Here is a 23826-nt window from a genome sequence, read left to right as displayed (position 1 = left end):
CTCTCCAGAAAAATCAGAATTTATTAGACTTCACAAAAACAAAGAGGACAGGGGATCGATAGAGTTAGAGATCGATGGACAACCCGTAAGAAGGACACATAAGCTTCGCATCTTGGGAATGTGGCTGCAGGAGAAAGGCAAACGAGACCATACCATCCAGCTCTTGGAACACTCCACGAAACAGATATGCAGGATGTTAAGCCGGATTACGAACAAGAGAAAAGGGGTGAAGGAGCGAGATGCGTTACGGATCACTTCTGCGCTCATCATACCGAGGATGACGTACGCGCTTCCGTACCTACAACCTAATAAGGGGGAAAAGAACAAAATGGAAACATGCATCAGAAAGGCGTATAAGCAAGCCTTAGGCGTCATGACCTGCGCCTCGACAGAAAAGTTAATGAACATGGGTGTGTACGGCACCTATGAGGAGCACAGTGAAACTATGCTCAGATTTCAACTCGAAAGACTTAAAAGAACAGCCACTGGCCGCGCACTACTGCTAAAGCTAGGATACCCGGCAGAAGGCGAGGGCGAAGACAAGACAGACATTGACAGCCAAATTAGGAGCACTTTCTTGGTTAAACCAGTGCCCAGAAACATGGACCCGAAGAACCACGAAGGAAGACGGGCGGCGAGATCATTGGAGTTGGGCAGGTTCCTAAAGAAGAAACAGATGGTTCTGTATGTTGACGCGTCCAAGTACAGAACGAAGGAAAACGCTAGGGCGGTAGCAGTGGTGAACGCCAATGGGAAGATAATTACTGGTGCATCAGTGCGCACAAGGACAACTCAAGCAGCGGAAGAGATCGCCATAGCTCTAGCCCTGACTGAAGCCCATCGGCAGGGACTGAGTTACTGGATAGCGACGGATTCTCAGGCTGCAGCGAGGGCATACAGAGATGGCAGGATCGGCCAAAAAGCCGCGAGGATTCTCTTCGCACAAAACCAACACAGACATGGATCAAACAACACACACATTCAACACACCATCATTTGGGTCCCTGACACTGGGGTTGAGGGAAATCTCATGGCAGACACCGTTGTCCGAGGGTTCACGAACCGGAGGGCGGGTTTGCCGGTCGAACCCTTCAGCACGCCAGAATCGTACGGGGAGGCAATGAAGGCGTTGTTGGGAGCGCGCAAGAAGTACTCGGCTCCGGCGGATATCCTCAACAGAGAGCAGGCCACCACGCTCAGAAGACTACAAACAGACACCTACCCAAGCAGAGCCATGTATCATAAAATGTGGCCGAACAGATATGCGAAAGAGTGCGTGTGGTGTGGGGGCTACGCCACAACGTACCACGCCACCTGGGGCTGTGAAAAAAGCCCTTTACTACCAAAGATAAATAGCCCTAGTCTAGAGCAGTGGGAGGCCCTCCTGGCTGACTCCGACCCGAGCACACAGCTTATGCTGGTGACGAGGGCCAAGGCAGCGGCGGAGGCCAACGGGATCCTGGACTAGGGAATACCGACCACTGCAGCTCCACTTCTATCTATCCCCAACACCCTACTCCCTTACTCTTCCTTCTGTGAAAATAAATGTTTTTACTACTACTACTACTTCCCTCCACCTTTCAACCTATCGCCACGGTACGGATGACAGCTTCGGTATGGGGGCTAAGGGTCCGTGGTGGCGCTAAGCACCAACACCTCGTTACACAAGGTGCCCTTGCGGGGATGGCACAGGAAGGAATTTCAGCACACTTTGGAAGTGCACGTCTTATGACCTCGTCTTATTTTCACTGTTTTTTTAATTATATAAGCAATAAATTAACTAGTCCAACTATTCACTCTTGGAATTTGGATCTGCTGTTTGTAGCTAAGAGCCTACTGCTTTACAACTCTGTATGCTGGTCCCTTCAGGAAAGGATGTGGCATAGTGAAATACAACTCAAGTTAGTTAGTTATAGTGATTTTAATGGCGCAAAAGCAACTTAGGCTATGATGCGCCAAACACACGGTTAGAGCTTTTGTTAAAGGTTACGCTTTTTATATCTAAAGTTTGTATAAAACATTGGCTTCTCTGAGAAATTTTAAAATGCTAGAAAAATCAACCAGTGCTTGATCTAAAAGTAACATGGGGTGTAGTGGGATGTATTCATTGTACAATGTTGTGAAATATTTTTTCTTCAGTTGTTCCAGTTTTTTGCATACAATTAAAATGTGGTTTACCGTGAATTCATCGCCACACATTTCGCAGAGAGGTTTGCCTTTTTTTGTCAGTAAGAAGTTGTGAGTAAGGTGTGTGTGTCCAATGCGTATTCGACACAAAATAACTTCTATGAAACGCTCCTGATGTGTACATGATCTCCATTCTCCCAAAACAGGTTTTATAGAATGTAGTTTGTTGTTTGTTCGTCCCATGCAATCTGCCACTTATTCCTGAGTTTACTGTGCAGTAATTTAGAAAAATCCCTCTGTGGTATGTTAACTTGTTTTATATGGCCAATTCTAGCTTGTGCTGCACAAGCATCTGCTCTCTCATTACCTAAAATTCCAACATGGCTAGGGACCCAGCAGAATATAATGTTATGTTTTTGCTTTGTAATTTTAACTATGTTATGTATGATTTTTCCTATTATGGGTTCGGCAGCGTTTGTAGAATGCAGCGCTTTTAGCATACTGAGTGAATCGGTGTAAATGATGCTATTTTTTATGTTTTGTTTTACTATTTGTTCTACAGCTACAAAGATGGCATAACACTCCGCAGTAAATACCGATGCATACTGTGGCAATCGTATCATTTTTTCATTTGTTCCTTGAATTACTGCACTTCCGACATGACTTTCTGTTTTTGAGCCATCAGTGTAAAATTCGGTGTACGTGTCATATTTTTCTTGTAGTGCAAAGAACTCTTGCAGTATGTGCTCGTGTGGTATTTTCTCTTTGTTTACGTGTGTCAATGTGAAGTCACACACTGAAGGAAGGCTGTACCATGGTGGTAGATATTCATGTCTTTGTGCAATATTAGGTAGGGCGTCCAGCACTGCTAAGTCTTCACATTTATCTTCAAAGCGCATTATTAGTGGCCTGATAAAATGTGGTTTATTATTGAATAATCTCCTAGATGGGCACTTGGTAACAATGGGATAGCAGAGATGTTTAGGGAGAGAACGGGTTTTTAGGATGTACGTGTATGTTAGTGTGACTCTTCTATCCTCTAGTGTGGGCTCATTAGCTTCAACGTAAAGACTCTTTACCGGGGATGTTCTATAAGCTCCAGTTGATAGGCGCAAACCAAGATTATGAACAGGGTCCAGTCGTTTCAAGTAGGATGCTCTTGCCGAACCATATACCACACACGCGTAGTCCAGCTTGGAGCGCACCAAAGAGCGATATATTTGCAGTAGGCATGCTCTATCGGACCCCCACCGTTTTCGCGAGAGTACCTTTAATACATTGAGGGCTTGGGATGCTTTCTTTTTCAGGTTGTTAATGTGTGACAGAAATGTAAGTTTCTTGTCAAAAGTGACGCCTAAAAATTTATGTTCCTGTTTGACTGGCAGTGTGGTTTGATTCAAGCACAGATTGGGATCGACCTGTAGGCCTCGTCGTAATGAGAATAAAACAGCTACTGTTTTTTGAGGGGAGAACTTGAATCCATTTTTCTCTGCCCAAGCAGCCAGTTTATTTAGTGTGATTTGTATTTGTCTCTCGCAGGACAGTATGTTGGAAGAAGTGTATGCTATCTGTATGTCATCTACATAAACTGAATACATTACGGACTTAGGTATTACATTGGCCAAAGAATTCATTTTTACTATAAAGAGTGTCGTACTTAAAATGCATCCCTGGGGTACGCCATTCTCTTGGGTGAATGTCGTTGATAGAGTTGCTCCCAGACGGACTCTGAATGTGCGGTTAGTCAGGAAGTCGTTCAAGCAGTTCAGCATCCTGCCGCGGATCCCTAGATCTGCTAGGTCATGGAGGATGCCGAACTTCCACGCGGTATCATATGCCTTCTCCAAATCGAAGAAGACACCGATACAGTGCTGTTTGTGGATGAACGCCTCTCGGATGGTGTTTTCTAGGCGGACAAGGTGATCAGTGGTCGAGCATGCTTTCTTAAATCCACATTGATGTAAATCTAAGAGTCGACGAGATTCAAGTGTGAAGGTCAGTCTAATGTTTACTATGCTTTCGAAAGATTTAGCGATGCAGCTGGTGAGGGCTATCGGTCTGTAATTGTTAGGACTTGTTGGTTGTTTTCCGGGTTTCAGAAAAGGTACTATTATTGCTTTCTTCCACTCCTCAGGTATATTCCCAGTTGTCCATATTTTGTTAAAGAAGTTCAACAATGCCTGCACGGCAGCCTCAGAGAGATGGGCGAGCATAGCGTAATGCACATTATCTGGGCCTGGTGCTGTCTTTTTACCAGAAGATAATGCCCTAATCAATTCCTGGAGTGTGATGGGTTGATTGTAGTCCTCGTGCATACCTGCTGCAAATGGAAGTTTTTGTTTTTCTGCTATTGCTTTGTGCTTCTGGAACGTGTTTGTGTAATTGGACGAACTGGAAACTTCAGCAAAATGCTCACCTAGTATGTTGGCCTGTTCTTCTAATGATGTTTGTGTCCCGGGTGTAGTCAACAGAGGAAGTGTGAAAGAGGTATGGTCACTACTGAATCTTCGAACTTTTTCCCACATTTTTTTTTGAGGTTATTGAGCTGTTTATAGAGGACACATATTTCTGCCACGAGGATTTCTCGGCATTTCTCCGAACGAATCGCGCTCTGGCCTTGGCCCTCTTAAAGGCAATCAAGTTCTCCGCTGTGGGATACCGACGCAGAGAGCCCCAAGATTTATTTTGTTGTTTTTTTGCCAATGTGCATTCTTGTGTCCACCATACTTTATGTTTTTTGTGTACGAGTCCTGTTGTTTGTGGTATGGCTAGTGTAGCGGCCGATATTATGCATGTAGTAAATTTTCCATTAATTTCGTCTATGCTGAGATCTTCACAAAATTCTTTTTCTAGTGTGGCACTTGCTGTAAAAAGTGACCAGTCGGCGAGGTGAAGTTTCCAGCGCCGTGGTCTTGTGGGGATGACTGCAGTAGACGATGAGAGGCTGATGATAATAGGTAGGTGATCACTTCCCAGGGGGTCATTTAAAACATCCCATTTAAAATCGTTAAAAAGCGATGGTGATGCGAAAGCTAAATCGAGAAAGCTCATTTTTGCCGAGCTTGGGCAACAATAAGTTGCTTTTCCTGTATTTAAAAGACAGATGTTATTTGAGAGGATAAAATCTTCGATTGTTTGCCCCCTAGAGTCGCAGCGCTCGCTTCCCCAAAAAGGGGAGTGAGCGTTAAAATCCCCAACTACCAGATATGGCTCTGGAAGTTCATCTATCAATTCTTCTAGATCATGGACTGTTAATGTAAAATGTGGAGGAATGTATACGGAACAGATTGTTAGTGTTTTATAGGTGACGATGCTGACTGCAACCGCCTCAAGTTTTGTATTGAGCTTGATTTCTTGAGCAGGGACGCCGCTTTGAACGACAATTGCGACGCCTCCTGAAAGTCGATTTGCCTGCTCGCGATCGCGTCTAAAAGTTTGATAATGTTTCAGGATATGTACATGTTGTGGACCAAGATTGTTCTCCTGAAGACATAAAACCATGGGTAACATTGACCCTAAAATATGTGTTATGTCACTATAATTCCGCATAAGTGCTCTGCAATTCCATTGAATTAAAAAAGCCATGCTTGTGTTTTTAAAAGAAAATGAAAGGAGTTTTACTTATGTGGTGGGCCCGTTATGAGGGGCCTGACTTTTTTTCGCTCAACAGAGCTGTTCCGCCGCTGTAATAGAGGCGGAGTGGGTGTTGTATCCATCACCTCAACAGAGGTGCTGGAGGACCGCGCAGCCGCGGTTGTGTTAGTTTCAGGCCTCTCCCGACGGGGGGAGGTCCTGCGGGATGCCGACCCATGGACCGGCGGTCCCTGCTTTGGCAGTGACAGGGCAGCTTTCGCTGACCCTGCCTGGGGCGTGGATGGCCCTGCCATAGGCTCGGTGGGAGCGGCCTTGGCAGGTGCCGGAGTGCTGTGCGGTGCTACGCCCCTGCGCACCACATCAGCGAAGTTTTGTTTTGCTGTGAAGGAGAATGTGTTTGTAAGCGCAAAACGCCTTCTCGCTTCTTTAAAAGAAATATTTTCTTTGGTCTTTATGGTGATAATTTCTTTTCCTTTCTTCCAGGACGGACACGCCCTGGAGTATGCAGCATGTTCTCCTTCACAGTTTGCACAGCACAGGGCTGCGTAACATACATCAGACTGGTGATCGTTAGAGGCACATTTTGCGCAAGTTTTACGACCGCGGCAGCTCTGTGAGCCGTGGCCGAACCTTTGGCAGTTGAAACACCTGCGAGGATTTGGTAAGTATGGTCGTACATTGATTTTCAAATATCCCACGTCGATTGTGTCGGGCAGGGTGCTGGTGTTGAACGTCAGGATCATGTGTTTTGTGTCTATTTCCTTGTTGTCCTTCCGGATTTTGATTCGGTGGACATCTATGACGTCTTGGTCGATGAGCCCTTCGAGCATTTCTTTTTCAGTTATGTGAAGAAAATCATTTTCCGATATTACGCCTCGGACAGTGTTTAGTGAGCGATGAGGAGTCACGGAGACCGGGATTTCCCCTATGGACGTTAGGTTGGAGAGCTTAGAATGTTGGACATTGTCACACAGTTCGAGCAATAAGTCGCCGCTGGCCATTTTTGACAGCTTATAGCCAATGCCTAGGGTTTCGGTCAAGCACTTTGACACAAGGAAGGGGGATATTATTCTTGCCTGTTTTTCTTGTTGTTCACTGTGGATCACATGATATTTGGGGAAAGTTACTGTTCTTTTTTGAAAGAAGTCTGCCTCGTTCCGCCCTCTTTTGAGAGAGCGATCAGGTTTTGAAGGTTGGGGAGCCATAAAAAAACTGTTTTTCGGTCATGGTGCCAGCCACCCACCACGGAGTCCAACAAGGGGACGGGACAGGAATTGATAGCAAGTCCTGCCCACGCCAGCTGTGCACCTCAACTATAACCAAATATGACGCAACTCAGGGTAGTTGGTCACACAAGGTTAACCATCGCCGCCAGGAAAAAAAGAAAAACCAAGAAGCGAGTAGGATATAGGAGAGTTGTGAGACAGAGATAGGAAAGTTAAAGATGAAGACGAGGATAGGAAAAGGCGACTGCCGATTCCCCCCGGTCGGGTCAGGCCGGAGGTGCCGTCTGCAGGAAGCTGGGGCCAAAGTGGTGTGTTGCCTCCGCCAAGGGGCCTTAAGGGTCCAAACGCTCGGCATCGTCTCAACCACCAGGATCCCCTTTTCCCCGGACACGGCGATGCCACGCACGGCGAGGCGCGGGTGCTCGGGTCCGTGGTGATGCACAGTTCACCATTATCCCCTTTTGGGAATGTCCCTGCGGATGCTCGGGAACCCGCGGTGTCGCCACTCACCGTCGCGACGCCTGCAAGCTGCAGGCGTCCCCCTGCGGGGGAGCAAGAACTGCCCCAACCACCTCCTGCAGCCAAGATCGGTGTCTAAACCACTGGACCACAGCTGCAGTTGTGAGCAGCACACAGTTGAAGGTCGCTACAAAGCGAATCAATAAAAAATTGTATGCTTAGACTGCTAGCCCACAAAAGGTATTAGGGCTGACTTCATTTTGATGTTGGCGACCTTCTATGACTGAATAAGAGTACTGGTTTTTCTTACAATGGAAATTCCATGTTTAGATAAGGCACACTGGGTCATGTACAAACCACTGAAAACTTCTACCTTGTTGCTAATCGCCACTCTGTCCATGATCATCATGACTGGAATATCACATTGTGGTCACAGTTGAATCTGCCATGGGGCAAGTGTTAGTGACCAATAAAGTTCTTGAAGTACATATAAATAGGCCAATGCTGTGTTTGTGGGTACTTTACCCGTTGCCAAGACTGTTGCTCTGTATTAAATATGTTCCAGCATACACATGTTCACCAATGCAACTAAAAAGATGTACTGGTGGCCTTTTGGAGTGCTTAACTTCTTGAGATGGCACATGTGATTCTCAGCAGGAAACAGAGATGTTATGTTCACCATAATTGACAGTATCACTGAAATACACCAATAAACGGACATTGTACAAACTATCCACATTCCCATACAGATGCAGTGATATGAGCAGGTCTTTAAAATAACTACGATACTGAAAACATGTAATGGCGCCTGAAAGAACTTCTACTGCTAAATGCAAAATAAAAAATTAATGTGTATCGTTTCAAACAACATGTGTATGAGTATGTATGGATCCAAGTCATCTGTTCAAATGCTTTTCCCCAGTTAATCGCACTTCAAGGCCATGGCTTACTAGCAGATTCCTCACATTAAATGTCTACTAGCACCAACAGCTGCTTTGAGATTCTTTTGAACGAAGGAGATATATAAAGTGCTGGTGAACCCCACATGCAAAGCAATTTTAGTTTCTATCACCGAAACTAACACAAAATGCATGTAGCCTATTGGGAATGGCAAAACTAGATTGATGGGCCTACTGCCTACTGCTACTGCTACCTACTGCTTTAGCCTACTGCTTTAGAACTCTGTATGCTGGTCCCTTCAGGAAAGGATGTGGCATAGTGAAATACAACTCAAGAACAAAGTTTGGAAATGCCTATACTGCACACATCCATGCATAAAAAAGTATTGCCTCCAGAGGCCAAACTGAAGCTGAGTGTAAATAATGTGAAATGTCAAACATTGCACGCAAGTCACATTCACGGAATTTATTGTTGATTCGAGAGGCACTCAAAAATTGACTGCAGATTCCCTTCCACGGAAGGCCAAACTCCAAAACGAAGTTCACCGTTAATGCCAGCAAATCGTCCGCAGAAAAGCTACTGTCTTCTTGCGGCACTTCTGGTAATTCTTGATCGATGGGAAGCACTGGCTCGCCACTTGAAGTTGACACCCCTTCATCCGCCGATACAGCGTACAAGTAGCCTTCAGCCGTAGTCTCGGCATCCTCTACGGGTTGTGTCTGTGCTGGCAGCTGCGCCCGCTGCGCGTCACTATGTGGAGTTGGTATCGAAGCCTCCGCATGACCGGCAAAGACACTGCTGTGCGGTTGAGTAATGTTGGTGGCCTGCTGCGGTACACGTGATTCCTGCGCGCGCCGGGCTGATCGCTGAAGATAATTTTTTGTTGAATATGGGATGGAGGAGGCGCTGCCCGGGTTGAGGTATTCCTTCCTACGGCCCATACTCTATCCAGTGATGTTCCAATCAAACGTTGGACTCACGATGCAAGCACTCACTACTCAAAAATATACGCGGCCAGGAACGCCAGCACGGTGACTCGAACTGCCGCTCAATGTTCGTCTTGGATTGGACTGGATGAAGTTGGATTGCAAGCTACCCAAGGGCACTCATTGTCCCACAACAGACGTATCAATTTTAAAACAAGTACTTGTTTGACTAATGATTATGCGTTCAGTCTAAATAACTGACTCGCATTATTAATTATGTTGTATAAAAATGATTTACTTATTAGTTATTTTTTCGGAAATTTACCACAATCAGCCGTGACGCCGGGCCCGCTGGCCACTATGGGCTGTTATTGTGTTTTGAGGAGTCGGGAGTATTGCTATGGTGGCTGTAAGGGGAAGTGTGACGGGCGGGCGTAGGCGCGCCTTGCTTGGGAGAGCGCGAAACGCGATGAAAACATCGCGGAGCCGCTAGGGGCGCTGCAGTGCGGCTGGTGTGCCACGGCACGCAGACGACGCGCTGCTAAGCCAGGCGCAGCTGTATAGCTTGTTTTCTTTCCCACGTGTGGTGCGTGTTTTGCTCCGTGTGTGATCTCGCGTTTCTCTGGTGCTGGAATTTCGTGCATGAACACAGTGTGTAGTGTACCGAAAAAGGTCAATATGGCATCAAAAGCACGAACGTGCTTTGTACCGGGGTGCAAAAGTGGATATAGATCCTGCCCAGTGAAGGCTTCTCTTTTCCGAGCACCGATTGCTGCAGCGCGACGAGAACTGTGGGCTCGAAATATCAAGAGGGCCGACAAGGAGCTCACTTCAGACTGTGTAGTGTGTGAACGCCACTTTGAGGAGAAGTTTATTGAAAGGACTTTTCGACATGTGATCGGCGGAAAGGTGGTCGACATTCCACGCGATAGGCCCCATCTCAAAGACGACGCTGCTCCCACGGTATTTCCGGACGCTCCCAAGTACTTCACAAAGAAAGCCCCGACCAAACGTAAGGAAAGAAATCTGTGCGAACAAAAAGCACCCTCTTCGAAACGAAGGAAACTGCACGCGGTAGCCGACGCGCAACTGCCAACGCAGCAAGACGCTGATGATTCTATCGTGGCCGTTCCAGATGCACAGGACGACTCTCAGGAAGCAGATCTGCCCTATTTTTGCGGAAATCTTAACTTGCCTGACGGCTGCTGGAGCAAGCTTCGCTTGTCGGCGGAGTCAGACACTGTTTACATCGGTGTCAGTGAGCGGGGTGGAGATAATATCGCACACATGCTGCTGCAAAAGTTGATAAAGTTTCGCCGGCAAAGGAACCAGGTGGGACCCGTACTTTGATCTGTTTTTGTGCGAGGAAAGCTGCACTCGGAGTGCGTTTTCACGTCGTCAGCCGAGGCGCAAGCGGTCGTTGATCACACGCATTCACTGGTAATGTGTACAGGTAGCGGGATGACGCCGGCAAATACAAGGCGATATGTGGCGTTTGGGGCATCCTATTTTGCCACCAGCTGCACTCTGACATGCAAAGGGCAAGGTCCTTGCGTTCCTTGCAAGTATTTGAGAAAGTTGGTACAAAACCAGGTCTCACGAAAAAAGTTGTGTCGAATCCGTACTAACCGCCTAAAAAAGCAAGCACATACTCGCCGTCGTTTGCAAACCGTCCAGAAAAAGCTGAGGAACACCACCAGAGAGCTGGAAGAAATGCGGTTAGCGAATAAAAATACGGCTACCGAGATTCTCAATGACCGCATCAAAGCACTGCCCCCAAAGCAACAGCAAGCTGTTATGACCTGCTTCAAAGCAGCGGCAAGAAAATCCACTTGCGGAATGAGATATGAGAAGGACTGGATCCTGGAATGTGTGCTGATGCGCATGAGGAGTCCAAAGCTTTATGAGCACCTGCGCAAGCAGAAAATTCTCATCTTGCCAAGCCGGACATGCCTCCAACGCTACATACAGAATTTCAAAAGTGGCTTCGGGTTCAACGAGAATGTATTCAAGGCCCTTGCTCTAGAAACTGGGGACATGGATATCAACGCTCGACATGGTGGCATTGTCTTTGATGAGATGAAGCTGTCCGAGCACTTTAGCGTCAATACGGCAGGTAAGCGCAGCACTTAACCAGTTGACCGCTAGGAGCTAGTATAAAGTATAACTGGTTTACCATTTGCTTGTGCTGTCATTAGGTCATTGTATACTACATGTCTACATGTTGTAGGTGCAGTTCAAGGATTCGTGGACCTGGGGAAGTTCACGCCGGAAGATGAAATGACAACTCCCGCAGACCATGGGATGGTGATGCTCTTTCAACCGTTTCAAGGTGTGTGACTGTCTATTCCTATTATATTTGCGTTTATCAGTGTGCACCGCAGATGTGTATATGCCCATTTTTGCAGCACACAAAATATGCCTTGAAGACACCTCTCACACCGAAAATACTTAATCAGTCTTCTACAAATGGCAGCAATTTTTGTTTCAAAATATTCGATCTATTGCCTATGTGGCATTTTTCTTTGGCAGGTGACTGGACACAAATTCTGGGTGTCTTTTCCTCGAAAGGCAACATTAAGGCGGAGATGCTGTCCAAGCTTTTACTTGAAGCAATTATACTGACAGAACAGGCCGGCCTTTTCGTTGACTTCGTGACCTGTGACGGAGCAACATGGAATCGCAGTATGTGGAAGTCATTTGGAATCACTGGTGAGGAACTGCAGGAACTACAATTTTCTTAGTGCGATACAGACGCATGCATACGAGATAGATGATCAGCACACCTAGTGCTTTCTCGTTGGATTGATGTCGTAAGCAGTTGGGATGATATGTGCCAGAGCCATAGTAGGCGAGGTGGTGATCAGTACGAATTTGCCTTTCAGCATCCTCTGGCCACATCAAATGCAAGACAACGCATCCTGTGGACGCCACAAGGGAGCTGCACTTCTGCTCTGACTTCCCTCATTTAGTGAAGTGTGTTAGAAATTCATTTGTATCTACAGGCTTCACAACCCCAGATGGCCGTGCATGCATTCAGCACATAGAATGTGCATGGGAAAAAGATAATAATTCTCTAACATTAAAAGCAATGCCACACCTAACTAAGGCGCACATTCGGCCCAACTGTTTTGAAAAAATGAAAGTTAACTTGGCATTCACTTTGTTCAGTGAGGAAGTACTGAAGGGTATGTTCGTCTACAAAGCCCACTTGCAGCGGGAAACCAGTTCAGTGGCACCTACCGAGGAGCTTGTCAGGCGGATGAGCCGCCTTGTATCCACGATGACTTCGAGAACACCTCGTGAGGCACTGAGACCAACATCACAGCGTGTTGCTGACCTTGAGGCTTTCCTTGTTTTTTTGAATGACTGGGAAGCAGCAGCCAAGGGGTGTGGAGGAGGCTTTATCAGCAAAAGCACTGCAGAAGGCCTCCGAGTGACCATCTGCAGCGCATTATCCCTTCTCAATTATGTGACGTCGTTAGGCTTCAAGTACTTGCTAACATCAAGACTGAGCCAGGACAGGTTGGAAAATTTGTTTGGCATCATCCGACAATATTGTGGTACCAATGACCATCCCAGCCCTGGCCAGTTTCTGTTAACTGTAAATTGCCTGAGCTTCTATAACCTTGCGCGTCCACCTAAGTCCGGGAACTGCTCAGGAGAACTGGTTAATGCGCTCCTTGAGACACCAGGGCCTGAGCGTGATTACACTATTGGCATGTGCGAAATTATAGAAGACATGCTTGAAGTTGGCAATATTGATGGCGCTGGCAGCGTGATTAAGTCTTGTCTGAGCAGTGACCACAGCAGCTATGTCGTCGAAGTGAGTGACAGCCGCCTCATATATTACATGGCTGGATATGTGGCGAGGAAATTCAGAAGGAAATATGCTTGTGAACAATGTGCCTCAAGCCTGACAATCAGCAAAGACGTGGCTGAGCAAGATGTCAATAGTTCTTACACTCAGCGCTTTGACAAGGGGGGCCTTTTGTACCCAGGTAGTGAGCTCGCCCGACTTGTTTCTGTGCTAGAGGAAGCCTTTACACTGTTCTTTTCCACGCAACAGCTGTACACTTTCAGCATTCATGATTTCGTGCAATTTTTGAGCAGTGTACACCTTGAGCAAGTTGGTTGTGAGGTGCATTGCATAGAGCTGACAGCAAAAATTATTCAGTTCTTTGTGATCACGAGGCTGCATTTTTTCGCAAAGTCATTAAATAAAGATAAAGCGCTGCAAAGGGAGCGCCAGAAGCACCTGAAGCTCAGAAGAGTTAAATAGGCTGGTGCATCTTTTCCGTGTTTTTTCCAGTTTTTCCTTCAAATAAACTTCACACCTTGTCCTGTTCATTGTTCTGTTGTGTTGAGCTTTCCTTATTTGTTATGATCCACATTTCTTACTCGATTTGAAAACCACGCAACACGCGGTGTTACCCACTTAGTTGTGTGTCGAGAATGCGTAATACTGGCAATACTCCTTACTTCTGTCTGCTGAGAAAGTACACTGTAAATAGCATGTAACGCCTGCGGATATTCCAAACTTCGTAAGTCGAGACAGGAAATATGAATGTACATGCAGAATTTACAAAACACATGGTGTAGCGGACCGAAAGCAAAGGGGGCAAATAAAAGCGTAGCACTATCGTCATCCTCCGCCTTCATCGGCGCAAAATCCGCCGCCGCAAAGCACACCAGCGTCCTGTAGCGCCACCTGTCGTCTTCATCGCTAATCTGAGCAGCCTTTCCCACCCCGGCCGTCACACTACCCCCTACAGCCACCATAGTATTGCGGTATAGTGTCGTGAACGGCCGCCATATCCATAGGCCGCTGTGAAACCGGTTCGGATGCATAGCGTAGGTGGCGCTGTAGCCTTTAGGCGAGCTGGGCGCGCCGCTTCTCTCGCAGTTCGCTCCGTCGGGAAATGCACGTGGGCCGCGATTCGTGCGTGACTGTTTGTCGTTCCCGTCGCTGATTGTGCTCAAAGAGTGATTTACCTGCATTGCACGTGAAAATGCCGACCAAAAAAGGTAGGACTTGTTTTGTGCCACTTTGTAACGGAGGCTACAAGTCGTCAAAAGAAAAAGTGTCGTTGTTCCGTGCCCCGTCGGACCCCCTTCGTTTGCAAGAGTGGGCTCGGAACATAAAACGAGACGACAAGACTTTGGATGACAGCTGTGTTGTGTGTTCGAGGCATTTTGATGAACGATATATTCAAAGGACGTTTCAGCATCTTATAAACGGGAAACTTGTGGAAATAGATCGCGAGCGGCCAGCGCTCACCGACGACGCCGTCCCGACAATATTTTCGGATGCTCCCTCCTACATGACGAAGCCTGTCCCACGAAAAAGGAAGAAGAGAAACTTAGCGGACAACTGTACATCAGCCCTAAAGCGCTGGGCATCATGCAGCCAAACAAACAGCGACTCCGCAGATTTTGGTGGCGAAGAGACTTCATCAGATATGCCGCCGCACAAACCGCATCCGTTGAAAGACATCGTCGCCCCGCCGCGGTGGCTCAGTGGTTAGGGCGCTCGACTACTGATCCGGAGTTCCCGGGTTCGAACCCGACCGCGGCGGCTGCGTTTTTATGGAGGAAAAACGCTAAGGCGCCCGTGTGCTGTGCGATGTCAGTGCACGTTAAAGATCCCCAGGTGGTCGAAATTATTCCGGAGCCCTCCACTACGGACCTATTTGTTCCTCTTTTCTTTCACTCCCTCCTTTATCCCTTCCCTTACGGCGCGGTTCAGGTGTCCAACGATATATGAGACAGATACTGCGCCATTTCCTTTCCACCAAAAACCAATTATTATTATTGAAAGACATCATCCCGCCCTCACCGTCATGCAGCAAAATTGTTCTGTCGAACAACCCAGAAGTTCTGTGCTTTGGGTGGCACACAAGTGCTGAGCCAGGTGATGTGTGCGTAACCAAGCACGTAACATTTTCGACATGTGCCGCAGCTGCAGATTATGTTTGCACAGTGTATTGCCGAAACATTAAAGTTGATGAGCTTCACGTACAGTGTGAAGAGGACGCCCTTGCAGCTTTGAGGAAGACCGATAATTTGCTTCTTTGCCCAGGCTGTGAGGTTGAACCTATCTCACCTGGCCAATGCACCCAGTATGGGAAATCGTTCTTCTCGAAAAGTTGCCTTGTGATAACGCCCGATGGAAAGCCTTGTCTTCGATGCAAATACACTAGAAGGCTTATCCTAAACCATATGAACAGGGGCAAGAAGCGAGCAGCGGCTTTCAAGCAAAAAAATGCCCGGAAGCGAAAATCCGTTCACCTATTCCGGGCAAAGAAAAAACTGTCTCAAGCCAACAAGAGTGTTCAAGAACTCAGAGAATAAACCCAGTCAATCCCAACGACTGTGCTGGAAGCCAAAATCAGTGGCCTCCCACCAAAACAGCGCCTTGCGGTCAAAGCATGCTTTGAGACAGCCTCTAGGAAGTCAACCCGGGGAATGCGTTATGACCAGCTATGGATTCTGGAGTGCATCCTCATGCGGATGCGAAGCCCGCAGCTGTATCAACATTTAAGACGACACGAAATTATGGCTTTGCCAAGCAAGTCATGCTTAGCCAAGTACCTGCAGGGCTTTAAGAGCACATTTGGTTTTAATATCCCAGGTGAAAATTTCCTGCTGGGAATCTGCTGGTTTGTGCTGGTCCCAGCAGCAATTTTGCTGGTTTCGGTCTGGGCCTGCTGGTCCCAGCAGCACCATTTGCTGGTTTCGGTCTGGGCTTGCTGGTCCCAGCAGCACCACTTGCTGGTTTTGGTCTGAACTTGCTGGTCCCAGCAGCACCACTTGCTGGTTTTGTGTTGGGAACTGGTCCCAGCAGCAATCTTGCTGGTTTTTATGTCTGAGCTTGCTGGTCCCAGCAGCACCACTTGCTGGTTTTGTGTTGGGAACTGGTCCCAGCAGCAACCTTGCTGGTTTTTATGTCTGAGCCAGCTGGTCCCAGCAGCACCACTTGCTGGTTTTGTGTTGGGAACTGGTCCCAGCAGCAACCTTGCTGGTTTTTATGTCTGAGCCAGCTGGTCCCAGCAGCACCACTTGCTGGTTTTGTACTCGATCAACTGGTCCCAGCAGTAAACCTGCCGGTTTTGTACTCAGTCAACTGAAATATATGGTTGCTATTAAAATCAAGTAGCCGGTCGTCAGAAGGGATTTACTGGTCTCAGTAGAGAAGAAACTGGCTTTATATTGAGACTGATATTTACTTGCCTCGAGAAAAGCTGATCAGCTGGGAATTCAACCTGGCTTGTATCGGGCCGGATGACTTAGTTGGAAATCAACTAGACATGACTAGTTTCATTCGGAAGGTGTGTATTAACGGCCTTTTGGCAACTGCTTCAGAGCTTGAAACGGTGTTTTTATTCTGTAAGCACACAGACAGGTGTAACTGAATAAAACAACACCACAGTGAAAAATAAGCAATATAATAAAGTGCCACTGGTGATTTCTCGCGCTAAATCAAGTGGTAATGGTGTTAAAAGTGCATTATTGTCCTTACTATTAGTTTATTGAAAATGAAAATTGGGTTTTACAAAAACAAATACCTCTATTTCAACATCAGGGATGTTGATATAAAAATTGGGAATGGAAATGGCTGGGAATCTGTCATATCTTGGGGGACCCCTGAACGTAAGGGGAGGGATGAAGTTTTAAAATCAGCAATGTAACCATAAAAGCACATTGCTGTTTGCCATATGCTGGTCTGCGTCAAATAACCACGACTTCAAGCAGCAAGAAAAAACAAAGCAAGCAATTTCAGTATGCGTAATTCCATTCTCAATCATGGTTTATTAAACAGTGCAACCTTAGCACAAAAAAAAATTGGTGCATCTTTTACATGCAAACAATGATAATTAGTCATTTTATGTCATGTACATGATTTAATAAAATAGCAAGACTATTTGCTACAGGTATCTAATATCTATATACATGAAGGAAAAACATTGCTGATACAGAAGCCTGCTGGCACCTGTGGTTGACTAGTGCCACGTGTGCTAGGAGTGCTACACATTTAATAAGTAGAACATTTTAGTGTCTTTTCATAATGAGAGGGACCAAAGACCACATAAATTTGCACCATATTTAAAGCTAAATCTGTGGAATGGCAGCAGTGGACTTGCATAGGCAAAGACTGTAGCAAAGGCATCATTCTAGTGGCTCTCAGACTGCTTCAACAACTTTCTGGCTAACAATGTTCATTTATTCATTCAAAATCATGCATCACTTGGTGCACAAGTTGGGTCTTTATAAATTTAAAAATTAGAGCAACATAGCACAAGTATGCCTGTGCACTGAATTTAGGCAACAGGAACCTTGGTCAGCAAATTTGCAGCTGCATTATGGCATGTCCAATAGGAAAGCACTCGAATTGTAAAGCAGTATCAAAGCTCATAGCTATTACAACTGCTGTCAAACAAAAATGTGCAAAACATGAGGAATAGAGTCGAACAGTGAAAGGTATGCTTTCGTTTCAGAAAGGTTAACACAAAAAATTCGAGCACACCTTGAAAGAAAAATAATATCACATAAAGGTGAATTACAAAGACAAAAAATTCTAGAACACTTTGCAAGAACAATAAAATCACATAAAGGTGAATTGCAAGAATGCACAAATAATTACAGTAACTGAACCTGCAGAGTAACAGCCAATGCAAGTTGGAAGAGAACACAAGTTGGAGAGGAGACAGGCTTAATGAGCAGATTTTCACAGAAAATACTGAATGGTATTTTCATAAACCCGGGCGTACTGCATCATCAAACCACTTTTAAACACAAAAGATGCCACCACAGAGCAGCTTTTCTTTTCATCAGACAGAGGTATGAAAGAATTCATTAGCCCAGTGAGTCAGCATGACTTCATTGTGGTTGGGATATCACAGTAGAGCTATAGCCGCCGCGGTGGCTGAGTGGTTATGGCGCTCGGCTGCTGGCCCGAAAGACGCGGGTTCGATCCTGGCCGCGGCGGTCTAAATTTCCGGAGCCCTTCACTACGGCGTCTCTCATAGCCTGAGTCGCTTTGGGGCGTTAAACCCCCATAAACCATAAACAGCAGAGCTATGGAACAGCTGTTAGCTGTGCAGTAATGCATTCCACAATTGTTGCGACTAGCTGCATTCAAACACTCATGCTGAACTGAGTGATGGCAAAGAGATATAATAGGAGACGTAGTTGGCCATCAGGAACAGGCGTATCATATTGACATCTGTGTGATGCTAAATAATAAAATACGGAGAAAAAAGCAGAGCACATTACACTGTCTGCCATGCCATCAAAGAGAGTCATTTACTGTGACACCATACAGTGATACCAGATATAAAAAAAATCACCATGCACAAAAAAAACAGGGCTGTAACATGCCCACAAATTTTACAGCGCACAAAGCATAATTTTTTGCAGGGAGCTGCGTGCTTAGACAATGTATAGTGGTGCTGTTTGAGATGGCACCTGTGTTATATAAATGGGAATCCTGATTTATACCATTAATTTACAGCTGTTTTTCAACTATTAATGGCAAAGCTGCTTTGAAATTAAACTGCGAGACTAACTTCTATGCTGCAACACTGCACAAAAATTGTGTGCATGGACTGCCACTGCTTTTGGCCTGCTAAGAAGTTTCACATCTAGCACAGTCAATCATAAATGTGATTTTGGTCACTATCACTTCAGGAAATTAGCACTCCAAAACAGTGTTTTTCACCAACTTTGGTGCACTGCTGATTATAGTTTATAATCGTGTACAACTCAAAATTAGCGGCAAATGTCCCTCAAAGGGGGCCTCAGCCAATGGTGTCGACAGATGCTCCTGTTTGGCAAGTGCAAAGACATTAACCATATGACATCATAACAACCACTCGACGACTATGACCGAACCTCTTTTGAGGGGCATTTGTACACTTCGTTCGTGAGATGTATACAACTACTGAGTCATTTGTAGAGTCCAGTTAACTAGCAGACTGCACCTTCAGAGAGTGTTTTATGAAAAATATGTTTTGATCATGCTCTATGTATGTACACGGAATGACATTGGTCACCAATTCAACAAGGTTCTTTGAACCTGTTCTTTCAAACTTCATTATATGCTTGGAATTGTGTACCAGTTGTGAAGAAAATGCCTCGGAGACAACAAAAACCTTTGGATGCCCACTGAGGTCCTTAAAAGACACAATGTGCTTTTCTTTCAAGCACATTCCTTCGTTTGTCACCAAGGCAGTACAGTTTGTCTTGTTTGGCCTCGCATATTGCTCACTATGGAACATGTGCCCAGACACTCTAGCTCGGTCATGCTCCACAACAGGCCCATTTATGTTGCCAATCTGGTTTTGAACAAAGTCGAGCAACGGCCCAGATACATCCCGTGGCCTGCTCAGAAGCAGAATGCCTCCAGTACATGCTGTGCGAGTATCAGACAAAAAGTGCTGAATCCGAGGACTGGCTTGTGTTCTCAGACTTTTGTAGTTACTGGCCAGCATGAGGCGTTCTACTATTTGTAGAGGCACACCTTTTGCCGATGTCACAAGTTCCTTCAGGTGGCCAATGTTGGATTCAAAGGTGAAACAAGAGTGCGCCCACAGAGGCCCTTGGTTTACCACACTCTTTGCAATGTGCAGTAGCTGGTGCACATTGTAAGTCATGTGCCTTTCTCCATACAAAAACTGCACGTCTACAACAAATTTGACAAGGCACGCTGTACTAGTCTCAACATCAGCACTGCACACTGTTTCCTGCAAAAGAAGAGCAATGCCCTGTACAAGAAGTGCAAAATGCTTGAAATACTGCCTTGGAAGGATGCCCTCCAGACATGGCAAAGAAAAAAACAAAAGCCACTGTTGCCATTCCGAGGCCTTCCAGTACTTTCTGAGAGACAGCGAGCGGGGGAGCCGAGAAATGCAAAGATGTGGCCGTATGCTACAAAGGCGCCCATCTACTGCAGATAGACAGTGCGGAGCCCCAATATAATATGGCTCACCTACATTTGAAAGCCAACATTCCGTTAGCTGCCGTGATACCCCTAAAAGAACACAATGCATGTAATCTGGAAACTCCAGATTACATCGAAGTACGCAAGATTGATTAAAGGTGTTACGCCCTTCAACCCCTTGATGACCTCTCCGGTTGCCACAGCTCGGTGCATGTTTTTCTTTGTGCCCTCCATACTTCTGTCACGCACGACACAGTTGACTGGATACTTGACAGTTCCTGTTTGGCACAGTAATATGCAAGAAGCAGAAAATAAGTGGCACGTACACAGCCTAATATGTCAATATGTCAGGCAATGATTTAGCAAACAAATAAGAAAAGAAACTGCACTTGAAAACTTTCTGTGACATGTCAGAAGAAGCTATAGGTGCGAGCAGCTAGCTGAACACCTACAACGAAGTAGGAAATGCCCCTCAAAGAAGGCCTTCCAACCAATGGCTGCGACCAATCCTAATGACGTCGCGGTCAATCCCCTCGCACTTGCCAGCCACTTTCAATATCACATAACAGGTAAGAGGATTAAACGAGACGCCACGACAATAGGTCAACACAACTGGTCAGAAGGCCTCCTTTGAGTGGCATTTGCAACTTGATTCTTGAGTTGTATCCAACTATAGCTTGCAGGTTGGCCTAGTTGGGTTGCACGCCTGTGAAGAGGTGGCACTCTCTGGCAGCTTCTACAGCAATGCTACAATTTGGCCCTGAATATAACATTCCCTCATACAGATGTATTTCTGAGGGGCAAAAATGGCAATTTGTGGAACGAATGTGCAGGTTTTCTTATGCTGACCTATACAAGACTTTTCATTGTGATGTTGGTTCAGATCACCTATATGCCAATGTAAGAGTGTATGTTAAATAAACTACTAACATACATCACATACCAATTATTTGAACGCATGCTTACAATTTTTTAGCAGAGATATAGTCAAGGTGACGTGTTGATCTATAACCTTGACCAAAGCAGGTGGACTGACCAAAATTACTTGAGAAAAAAAAGAATGGATGGTTTTGAGTAATAATTCTCAGTATGGTAGCTCACAAGCACTGCCTCAAATGAAGTTGACTGGCCTCTCTAAAAAGATGTTGCTACTTCAAGGCCAAGCCTTTGAAAGGGTGCACAACCTACAAATGAATCCAGAGTGGTACTGCATTTCTAAAGCTAACTCAAGAAGCTGACCTGCACATGGATTGGACATGACGCCACAGGTGCCATGTTCGAACGCGGAGCCCAGCTTCCACAGTGAAGGCTGGAGGAAGTCGTGATACGCGCATTATAAAAACGCGGAGGCTTTCACCACACAGCCATCTCAAATAAGCCGGTCGCTATGACATCTGTGCAACCCATGTATGTTTGCGCCTAACTATAAGAAAACAAATATGTGGTATATAGCTAAGTCAGTTATTCAAATGTGCTAAAGATAGCCTTACTTACCATCAATGGTTTTCCCGGGGTGCAAGCACCATAAGCAGCCATAATATCCATTGAACTGCGTAAAGTGCTGCATAGCTGCTCTAGCAGGCGAATCTACGCAACAACTGAAGCAATAGACCTGTAATCAATGAACAGCACATCAGCTTAAGGTGTAAACAAGCTTAAAACAGTGACAAACTACTACTAGGAATGAAAGCCAGTGTAAGCTTTGAAGATATGTGCCAAGTCTGAGTGGGCTTTGTATTCGTATTCATGCCTATTTCTTTACAAAACATGCCCTCTATGTGCTCCCACTGGGGCTTTATTTATCACACATTGGCCGTTGACTAGAAAGTTGACAGATGTGCCACGTGCACTGTTCAGGAAAGCACGGTAGTACTTGCAACACTACAACAGTGCCTAAATGTGGTGCTAAAAGAAATGACAGAGAAGGTAATTGGCAGCTGTACTAGCTAGCATCGAGTGTAATGGCATTAACAGATATTAAAAATACATTCAGGTTCCCAATTTTACTTTACATATTTACTTTAAATGTCCAGGATATGCAGCATATATTTGCACATCTGTCACGCAAAGCGACACACTTGAGTGCATCTTGAATTAAAGATAGCCACATTACTTTCACTTATAATAAATTGCTTCAAATACAATATTTACCTTTGAAGCCATGGACTCAGTGGAAGCTCTCCACGTCACACCATTGCTGCTTAGTTCTTCCATTTGTCTGACAAATGCGTTGAGGAAGAGAGTCATATCAGGATGCACCTGACCATACCACAAAGCGGACAATAGCACATTTTTTTGCCGCATACGTGGTGGAAGTTCATTTATGGTCAACTGTATTGGCCAGATTGAGTATTTAGATGATTTGAAGACTGGGCTGCCATCAGCATTGAATGTAAGGCTCAGGACATCTGAGGACAAGTTTCGCCTGAATTCTTGGTACATCAACCCGTCTGTAATATCAGACATCTCGTCTGTATTTAGTTCGTGTCTCAGGTTAATTGTTTGGAGTCTACTGTGTAGTATGTTGGCAACTGAAGCATCCGTAAGGAGTGACGACAGCTGTTGTCGAACAGGCAAAGTTATAAAGAAATGTCCATCAAGCAACATTTGCCGGCCACTGTAGTGGCGTCCGCACATGGAGCAGTTTCCCTGTACACGATTTCTCGCGGCAAGATCTCCTGAAATTTCTGCGACAAGCTTCATGCACGGCGAGCAGTAAAAGTGGAACTTCGCCTTGTCAATTCCAACTCCAACGCTTTTCTTAAAACGATACTTCGTCGATGGAAGATCATGCCTGTCAAGAATATACAATATCAGTCTTTGAAGCGCTTCGATTGCCTTCCAAGACAATCCATATTCAATGGCAAAATTCACAATCAGTGCAAGTAAGTCCTCAACAGTTAAATCACTGCATTGCATCTGATCTGACGTCTCAGGGTGCTCAGAAAAGTCAGGCAGTTGCGTGTGATCGCACGACGATGTAGGAGCTTCCGTAGGACCTTTATAGCTGCTGCCATAATCATCCCCATCATGATGCGTGGCCTGTGGTGATGTCTGCGCTGGTGAAGGTGACCGCGTAGGTCCTTGCGGAGATCCTCGCGCTGTTGACGTTGGCTGCGTATCCCCTTGCACTGGCGACGATTGGCGCGTAGGCTCTTGAGCTGGGGACGTTGGGCGTGCAGACATCCGAAGATAACTTCTGGTGGAACTCGGAAGACCAGCATCGCTGCCTGGGTCAAGGTAGCGCCGGTACCGCTTATTCCTGCGGCCCATTCTTTCAGCTCACTGTGACAATAATACCACGGCGCACTTGGGTAGGGCGCACTTGAACGTCGGCCAAAGAGAAGCGCTAGGCCTGTCACCTAGAGTCGGGGATGGCTGTTGCTGCTGCAGGATTTGAATATGTGCTTTCTCTTTGTATCGGGCGGCCCTTACGAAAAAAAAAAACTCCGTAAGTGTCCTAGCCTATTTTGCAGGAGGCCCTATAGTTACTGAAAATATATAGTTCACTGCACTACAGTCGAGTTGAACGAAGCATCTAGTTGGATTTGGAGAGCCTAGACTAGCGATAATGCCACTGTGGCTATCCCTCAGCAGCTCAATGCACTGAATTAGGAGTAAATGAGCTCATTTATTTACATGAACATGCTAC

General features: G+C 45.9%; 1 protein-coding gene and 1 pseudogene across 2 annotated transcripts in view; both read right to left on the bottom strand.

Moving 5' to 3' along the window:
- The window catches only part of LOC144124741 (uncharacterized), a 204207-nt gene that overhangs the window by 113648 nt on the left and 66733 nt on the right, over positions 1-23826 (bottom strand). The gene's annotated exons all lie outside the window — the stretch shown is intronic.
- On the bottom strand, positions 17119-23684 carry LOC144124736 (uncharacterized; annotated as a pseudogene). The gene is made up of 3 exons (XR_013313272.1): positions 22326-23684; positions 21669-21786; positions 17119-20452 (listed from the first exon to the last, which is right to left on the bottom strand). The product of XR_013313272.1 is annotated as an uncharacterized LOC144124736 (transcript).

The sequence above is a fragment of the Amblyomma americanum genome, chromosome 3, assembly GCF_052857255.1.
Source record: "Amblyomma americanum isolate KBUSLIRL-KWMA chromosome 3, ASM5285725v1, whole genome shotgun sequence".
Classification (NCBI taxonomy): Eukaryota; Metazoa; Arthropoda; class Arachnida; order Ixodida; family Ixodidae; genus Amblyomma; species Amblyomma americanum.
Note: the sequence above shows the minus strand (reverse complement) of the source record. Positions and strands in the feature narration are given on the sequence as shown.